The sequence below is a fragment of the Papilio polytes genome, unplaced genomic scaffold, assembly GCF_000836215.1.
Source record: "Papilio polytes unplaced genomic scaffold, Ppol_1.0 DF823935.1, whole genome shotgun sequence".
NCBI lineage: Eukaryota > Metazoa > Arthropoda > Insecta > Lepidoptera > Papilionidae > Papilio > Papilio polytes.
The window spans coordinates 2098478-2108173 of record NW_013525269.1 but is presented as its reverse complement, the minus strand read 5'-3'; the positions used below and the strand labels follow the sequence as shown (position 1 = coordinate 2108173).

At 34.2% G+C, this 9696-nt stretch overlaps 1 protein-coding gene across 1 annotated transcript in view; it reads right to left on the bottom strand.

Moving 5' to 3' along the window:
• Positions 1 to 8643, bottom strand: part of LOC106101802 — a 12353-nt gene extending 3710 nt beyond the window's left edge. Inside the window, exon 1 of the mRNA XM_013281138.1 lies at positions 8374 to 8643. The gene's annotated coding sequence lies outside the window, so the exon portion shown is untranslated. The remainder of the gene's footprint in view (positions 1 to 8373) is intronic.
• Between the last annotated feature and the right edge of the window lie 1053 nt (positions 8644 to 9696).

The following is a 9696-nucleotide window of genomic DNA, read 5'->3' as shown; positions in this document are numbered from 1 at the left end:
GTGAACCTAACTGAAAACAATATTAAAATCCATGAGAAAAACGATATAGGATATTCCAAAAAGACATACCCAGGATGTGTAATGTTATTACGACATACGACAATCGCCGTGGGTTACCAAGGGCTCGAGCATCCCTTAAATTAGCAGACTAATCGGCCGCGCTGGCCCTGAGAGGGTTGATTGAATATTGGATCCAATACATCATTATTGGATTCAAAACATTTACCTCTAATATTTAGCTATGCGTGTAGGAAAAGACTACGGATAGTTTTGTACAGCGTGAGTAGATTTGTTGTATCAGAACTTAGCATAACGAAGAACGTGCTATCGTACCTATATTCTATTTAACCGTCTGTTAAACATCATGAAGTGTTTAAAAAAGGAACATTTCCTCCAAGAACGATAACCCCTCAACTTCCTTTACCATTAACTATCGATCTAACCGATAGAGCTATTGAATTCCTTGTTCTGGAATTATAGAACAAAAAGCAATCGCATACCGCGCATAGCTCGCGTGGGCAATGGGTACATTGTTCCCAGCAAAAACAATATGGCGTCCACAGCTGTTAACTTACATCCTGCCAGCTGGTACGTAGGACATCTGCATTTCACGGATGAATACATTTTGGACACGCAACCTGATTGACTGGACATAACTGACAGCCATCACGTGATTATACGAAAATCACACAATTAACTGATTTAAAAACTAGCTGTTGCCTGCGACTTCGTCAACGCAATATTAAGATAAAAATGCTTTTTTTATGCCCGTCTATAATATGCCCGTCCTAGTGCCGTGCCCGTGCCTCGTCGAAAGTCCGGTCATAATTGGCCCAACCGTGTCGGAGATTACCCGCAACATACGCGGCTTGCGGACAGACAGGCAGACAAAAATTAAAATGCGATTTTTGTTATCAGCAACATTATCTTCCCGAAATCTGGAAGTTTTCTTTTGATATTACAAACAGACACTCCAATTTCATTATATGGATATAAGATAATAGGGTAATATTAGCAAAGAAAAGACTTTACAACTTATGCTACAACGAACATTTAAGAGATGATAAGAGAGACGGATGCACTTTCAAATTAATGCTAAAGTCCAGCATAAACATAAGTATTATCGGAAACCGACAAGCAATTCCTACAACAAGTTTAACTTCTAATCTGACGATTAATAAAATCCTAGAATCATTTGAAACTTTATTAGAAATCCTATTAGATACTCTCAAGACTAAAGAATGCGGGGTAGTTCGTGTAATCAATTGAACTTCACAAAAAAGCTGTTAAGTAACTAAGTGTACGCAACCGCGAAGGAGTGACTGCTCACATTTAAGACAAAACAACTCAACTTGTTGACAAACCACTCCCGCGCGCACAAGGTCATCGACCGGCGGCAAATCATTCAATCATATTACCGTGTAAACGAGTATCGTTCTCCGCATGTGTGTGTGATGAACGAACTAATCTGTTCCCGTCTTATCTACACAGGTACAGATTATATTCGCATTATTTCATACTACCCTGTCCATGGCAAAGATTAAAGAGTCGTAAATGTCGTGGAATTGTCTCTATAAAGCTTAAACATAATCCTACTAGATACGTATGAAACTTCTTTTAGTCGTAAATTGCGTGGAATAATTATAGCTTATCTAAAGAAGTCAACTTTGCTATCCTTGATCCCCCTCTATCTATCTTACTCTGTATCTATCTTACTAAACTTACTATAATATTATAAATACGAAAGATTTGATGGTCGGATGGATGGATGTTAGAGTTTGCAGCCTAAACGGCTAAACGGATCTCGATGACATTTGGCATAGATGTGGAGGATAGTCTGGAAGAACACATAGGCTACTTACTTTTGTTTTTTTAATTTCACGCGGACGGAGTTTCAGGCGAAAGCTATAAATAAATTTATATTTAGGTTGAAGAGATCCCAAATAATGAAAAAATATTATCACCCATCTCGTTCTTATTGAACAATAAACCCAATCATTTGTTTCTGCAGTTGAAGCGTGGGCTTCGGCGGGCTTCGGCAACCGTGGGGTTTGGCGGTTAAATTGTTTGAATTACCACCCATATTAAATAAAATAAATAAATAAATAAAATCCCCTTTATTGTCATCATAATCATTTACATGCAGTGAATATATTATATTAAAAATTATTTTTTTATTGCTACGGACCATAAAAAACGACACGTTTGATGACAGGTTGAGAAAATTCTGTGCAGAAATTAAAATGTAACATTCACAAGGCACTTAATTGTAAAGGCCTTTTATGGTTATATTTTAATGTAAATACTTTCATCGTTTATCTCAATCAAACAGCACAGATATCCATGTAAGCAAGTGAAGTACCAAATATAACGGAGCTACGGACATTGTATATTAAACTGGATACGAAGAATGTAAAATTAAAATAAATGCGTGAAACTGGTGCATACGTTTTTGCAATTCTTTCCCGACTGTCATGTATGTAACTAAAAATTAAAAAAAAAATCATTGCCATGAAAACTAAAAACATTTTTAAGTGGAAAAAATACCAGAACATATTAACGGTTTGTTTAAATTCATCATCATCATCCTCCTTATCCTACTCCCGTAGGGTCGGCGCAATAGGTTTTGTCCTCCAAATAACTCTATCATACGTCATCTCAGTCATCACTCCCTTTTCGATCATGTAACCTTTCACGCAATCCATCCATCTCTTTCTAGGATTAAATTTAAATTAGCATATTAGTTATATGGCGTATTCGAAATAAGCCGTTTTCGTTTAACCTTTGACACAACTTGAAGTTAAAAAACAACTTCATTAACATAAATTAGATATTCATTTGTTTTTAATATTTTGATACATAATTCATTTTCAGTTCAATTCCATAAAACAAATGAAAGAACCACATTTAGAGTGTTCTTTATTTAGCAAGTAACTCGAAAATTTCGTCATTGTTTGGTAATCTTAACAAGAAATGTAAACGTACTCAAAACATGTCTTCTATTGTACTCAGGAACGTATTTGATATTCAAATGTTGTCTGAAATGTGTAAAATAAAACATACGAACAAACAAACGTAATTGCATACAATAGAGAATGCACGGAATGCAAAATTATTTCGAGTGTTTGTGATGTGACGTTGCTTTTTAGATGACAGATGGCGCTCGATGAAATAAAGAATTATAGAAAACGAGCTTTCGCCCATGACTCGGTCGGCGTGGAATTAAAAAAAAATTGAGGGGCCTATGTGTTCTTCTAGACTATCCCCTATATATTACCAAATTTCATCGAAATCCGTTCAGTCGTTTATGCTACAAACTATAACAAACATCCATCTATCTAAACTTTCGCATTTATAATATACAATTTAGCAGCTGAGATATTAACGTAATACAAAAGAAAACATTAAATGTACTATCAATTAACAAGCACCTAGATTAGTAGAGCGAAGGATCTAAAGGGTTTTCTTCAATTTTAGCCTTCATATAATGATTTTCCTAACTTATTTGGACCTTGTAATGACTTTTGACGTCAAAGTTAGGCTTAGTACTAGAAAGTTGAACTAAATCGATATAGAGTCCGTAACTATGGAACACGTTTTATAATTTTATTGAAAAATAGAGTTAGCGAAGTATTTTGAATCTCCAGTGTTTTACGATTTCATTTCTATTCACAGATTCGTCAAAATTCCTGTACATTTGTTGCATTATGTTATGTAACAAGAGTAATAAGTTAACTGGTTTAACCGCGGACCAGTTTTGTAGACATTGTGGTGGAACAAGTACTGCAGAAATAACAGAACCACTGGCTACAAGAACTTCATTCATACCACAAATGCAATGCGTTTAACCGCAACAAAATCTACAAAAAGAAAGAAAAAAGAAGAAAAAAACATAGAAATTATAACATGAATCATTTTAATTTATTGACCTACTTCCAGGTACTCAATTCGTCTGTTTTTTTTTATAATTTCACTAGATGCCTATCGGTGGTTAAGTAATCGAAAAGTTTGCCCAGTTAGTAAAAAAAACTGTTTGTAATAGCTATATTTAATACATCACTACAAATCTCAAACCTGCAGAATCTATAAATACTGGTATAAAAATTAAAAATCATCCCAAGATGCACATTGCACCCAAAAATGCATACAAAAAATCTAACCTAAAAGTTTGGCAAACTAAAGCAGGTAAGAAAGTTTGGTAAATTGTTTCACTTTGAGCCTTATGGTAGTTTAAAAATAATACATTTTAGTTATTCGTGCGTCACTGATCATTTGATTCGGGATGGAAGAGGTCGGGACCGATCAATTGCCTTGTAAAGAAAAGCGTGATTGAAAAAAAACGGACGGATTTTCATTTCACAGATTTTGGTCAGATTCGTGAGAGCGATGCGCATGGTTTGTGATTGTTGAACTAATGCGTAAACTTCGTAGGACAATGGTTCTACAAAATTAGAAGACTTAACAATCCTTCCGAAATATCTTTACATATTGTCCTCCCGCTCTTTCTCTTTGAAAAAACTGAGATAAGAATCTGATGAGTTTATGTCTCTTTCTTTTCGAATAGGTTGAACGAGATCAGAATTCAACGTCTGTGCAATTTTACTAAAGCGAAATCGTTTTGAAATTGCCGTATTATTCCTTTAACATGAGAGACTATAAATGATGAAGACCGCGGGACAAAAACACAATCGTCGTACGTAATAAAAGCAAACACTTTCAACGTCATTATTGTATTCAATTATCTTACGCAGCACAGGTCGCACTGTTCCAAGAATGGTAGGTTTATGGTATCTATGTAAATATCAAATTACCACATACTTTCAGCAATATGCACGAATAATGCATGTGGCAACGAAATACATTTTTTACAGACAGGGTCTGCGTGGAATTAAAAAAAAAAAACAAAAAAAATCAAAAGTAAGTAGCCTATGCGTTCTCCCATACTATGCTCTACATCTATGCCTTTCATCGAGATACATTCAGCCGTTTAGGCCACAGACTCTAACAGAAATCCATCTATCTAAACTTTCGCATTTATAATGTTAGTAGTATAAGATTAATTAAAAAAAATGTAAAATAATCTATTTACATCCAAGAATACAGCGAGTAATCAAAAATCAAAAAATCGATCATCAGTTAACTGTACAGAATAAGTGTTCCAGGGCCCTCAATGAAGACGAAGCCTGTATTTCGATATTTTGCGATATCATTTTATGTTATGATATCAATAAACTGAAATAGAATTTTACGGCATTTCATTTTCGACAGAATCTTACAGCAAATAATATTTATAATGTACTCTACATCAGATTTAAAAGGAACTTGACAATAGGACGATTTCGAATATTATAAAGCACGGTATTCACTAGATGACAATACAAATTCTAAAGGTAGGTACACATTGTAAGAAAACCGCTATTGTGTATTGTGAAAGTGCTTTAAATGTATCACGAAACAGGTAAAGGACCTCGACTTTTATCTATAGATACAATGTTATAAAAAAATATCTACTACCTTCTTTGTTAAGATTGATCCATACGTAATGAAGATTTCACTTTGAAGGAAAAATGAAACTTTCGCAGAGCTTAAAAAAAATGTTATGAATCTATCTATCATACCATTCATACTAATCATACTTCATACTAATATTATAAATGCGAGAGTTTAGATGGAAGGATGTTTGTTAGATTTTGTAGCCTAAACAGCTGAACGGATTTCGATGAAATTTGGTATAGATGTAGAGGATTGTCTGGGAGAACACATAGGCTACTAAGTTTTGTTTTTATTTAATTCAACACGCGTGGAGTCGCGGGCGAAAGCTAGTAATCTATATCAGCATGTAGACAGTCTTAAAAATTATATAAGTAAGTGCTTGTAAAACATGCATTTACTACAGCATACAGCATTCGTAATTTAATCCGTCAGGGCTTCTTAAACGAGGGTTGGTATTAATCACTGGTCGAGGGTTGAATAAAAATTGAATAAATCCTGTTTCCATTGTAGTGATTGTTGAAAGCAGTTTATTGTTGCCTTGGTTATTGTTCTAAATTAGTTCAACACTTGGTCTCGTTTTTAATTAACGCCAAAGCGTTGGGTCAATTGCTGGCCGCTTGACGTCAATTTGTAAAACTGTGTCAGACATTTTGTCATTAACTTATGTGAATTGTCTCTTCAATGTGACAATTAAATTCTATTGTTCTTAGCTTGCGCACACCTGAAACTAAAATATCGCATAACTGTTTAGTCTCGCCTTTCCTGTGAGCTAATATGCAGGTGCGCATACTCGATTTTTATTGAGCAACTAAACAGTTCAATTGGCTTTGAAACAATCGACAATCGCACAACAGTTGTGCGATAGTTTACTTAAATTTGTGCGCCCGCTCTTATATTATTTCTGAATTACTTTTCTCTAAATATGAAACTGTGTTTTAGTAAGTTAACGATATCGCTAAAACCGAAGATTTTTTTAAAAATAACCACATTCAGGCCACCCTTAATAAAGATCATTATTGACTTGCCATACTTTTTATTTAAAAAAAAGCAAAACAAAAGACTATCAAGTGATGACACAGTCATACTCAATGAATCATGGACGCTCATTAACGTATCTTAAAGTGTTAATGTAACGGACGAACTCGTAGCCTAAAATAAAGATATCAGGGTACTAAAATGAAAATACTTAATCTAGGGGCGCGGCTGTACCGTATTCCTAACCCCTAAAGCATATTCATTAAGCTAGCCGGATTAAACGTGAGAACCGATAATCACTGAAGTAGAAAGGAATTTCAACCACATGTCAGTGCAGGAAATAAATCCATAGGAGCGATGTCCTACTCGGATTAACAGGAAATTACGGAAGACATAAAAACATAATGACACTTTATAAAGAAAGGTGGTTCTTTGACATCCGAAAAACTTCTAACAAAACGGTCCAACAAAGTAATTCAGTTGTACCCTGAACTTATAGACTGAAGGTTAGAATTTTTCACTGATTAATCTTTTAAGTAACAGCTATATTACAATAAACTATATTTGGAACAATTAACTTTCGCCTGCGACTTCGTCCGCATGAAATTTAAAAAAGCTAGAGTAGCCCTTGTGTTCTTCCAGACTATGCTGCAGACTATCTGTGCTAAATTTCATCCAAATCCTTTCAGCCGTTTAGACTATAAGCTCTAGAAATCCAACCATCCATCCATCGAAATTTTCGAATTTAGAATAATTGGTAAGATTAGGAGCGCACTGGGCCAGCGTGGTTGACTATGGCCTAGTCACCCTAATTTAGGGTAGGCTCCGAGCCCCTCAGTGGGGACATACAGTGAGCTGGTGATGTCTGTATGTATGAATCTCGTAACGTAAGAAACGATTCAATAGTCTGTAGGGATTCAATAAACTTGGTAAGAGTAGGTACCTAAACTAATAATATTTCAACTTTCACAATCATGACACTCACGAAATTATAATAAAACCTTTGCAATAATATAAACTATATGGCAACACGTGATTTAATATTTATAAAACAATAGTAGAAACAATCGTGAGAGGCAATGACCGTGCAATTAGTTCCACTCTGTGTAACAACACTGCCGTCTTACTGTGGGAAAATATCACAGGAACTAACCATCACTGTTTTCAATATTAAATATACAACTAAAAGCATCCATTAATATTAATCTTACTTTATAAAGGAACTTACTTTTAATATATCGCAATAAAAGTTAGAATAGTTACGTCGCCAAAAAAATCAGGACAACTTGGCAATAATAATGTCAGGCCAAAACAAAAGCTTTACCAATCGTGCTTATTAAATTCGTGTAGACCAAACCGTTATGTAGATGCTTGGTTAAGGAACACATCTTACTACTTCTGCATTTATTATCTGTTCCAAATCAAAACAATGTCAACAACAAGCACACCAATCTTTCATAACATATTCTCAAACAATCTTAATACACTGAATAAAAACCAATCCAACATAAAAATTAAAACTTTAGCTAATTAAGGTCTACTTACTTCATGGATCCTGATTAAAATTAACTTTAACTTCACATCTGCCGTCGTAACTTAAACGAATCGAGATTTTAATCAAATACCCTGCAAATTAAAAAATGACATACCATGACGGTATTATTGTCAATATTTATTAAAAGTACAAATTTCTTGTACAACCCTACGTTAACTTTACCAAAGCAAAAGAGCAAAGATCCTTAATATCCCAACGGTTCATCTTACGAGACAAATTAATACCAAAAACCGCCTACTTTCCAAACTAGTTTACCTTTCGGCCTTTGTTCTTTAACCGACGGACAATCTCACGGTAACATCGATATATCCAGTTATAATGTAGATTACATAACTACAACCACAACTTACCATATAACGTTCAAATAAAATTTCCGTTTTCTCGAACACTTTTTGCAACTTTACAACATCCGTACACTAAACTATTTCAAAACTGTACCCTCGAACACATGTCACGAAGTCGCGTTACAATCACTGAACTATACTTGCATTACATACATATTTACAACTGCTATTTATAATAACTGTTATTCAACTACAATTAAATCATAACAACGTTTGATAGACTTATTTAAAACATTTTTCAAAGCAACCGTTTTGAACGGCGTCGCGTTTAGACTGGATGGGATTCGAGTCCAAGATATTTTTACCTGTGAGAACAAAAAAGTTTCATCCATATACAGACTTAAATGAATGTATAGACAGTATTCACACTTAAAGCACTACACATTAGGTTCAATTTAAAATAACTAAAGTAATTGTATTAGTGTGACCATAATTGTAGTCTTGCTAAGGGAATGTAAACTTTAATGTTTTGAGTTAAAGTTGTATTTTAAACAATGGCTTTAAAAGCTCAAGCTATCGCCTTGTGCGGTGTAGGTATATTGTGAGCAGTTGTTCCATGTCAGTAAATCTCAAACTTTACTTGTTAATAAACTTTTATTATGCAAAGAATATTAAAATAGTATTGAAACGTTATTTAACCTTGGAATAAAGAGGTTTTTATTATTTAATACTTTAATTCCTGCAGCTAACTTAAGCTGTACGTATTAAATATTTAGTCTACTGAGCTTCAGTTTCAATAAAAGAAATTCCGAAGTAATTTAATTTTTCTTTTTCAACATTCCCGAAGAAAAATATAAAATTACTGTAACACCCGTCTTCTGTAGTGACATTTGTGTACAAATGTAAGTATATTTTAATTTGGTAAAGAGAAAGTCTTTTTTGATACTTGTTGAAAATGTGCACCTAAACTATTGCAACATCCGACAAGAATTCGCAGATAAAACTTTGAGAACAACAGTTCGGGACCCGTAGCCCCAAACAGGTTTGTATGTAGAAATAATAAAATAACAAGCCTCAATAAGATATGAATTAACTCATTCCGGATTGTTATCTATCAAGTTGCCGAAATTTGATCTGGGAATAGAGAACGAAATAAGTATACTAACTGTGAGAACCCAAGTCTTAAAGGTCTTGGATATTGCAGCTACTAGTATATGAACTGTCGAAATAACGAGATATTTATATTAAAGTAGTCGCCTGAATAGCCTCAATAAGAAACAGCATAAAAATTCGCTTACGCTACGTAAAAATTAGTGGCCATTTGATATCGGGGCAAATTTTTAAAAAAACGATTCTTCAACCTTTAGGCCACCATAGAATAAGAACGGA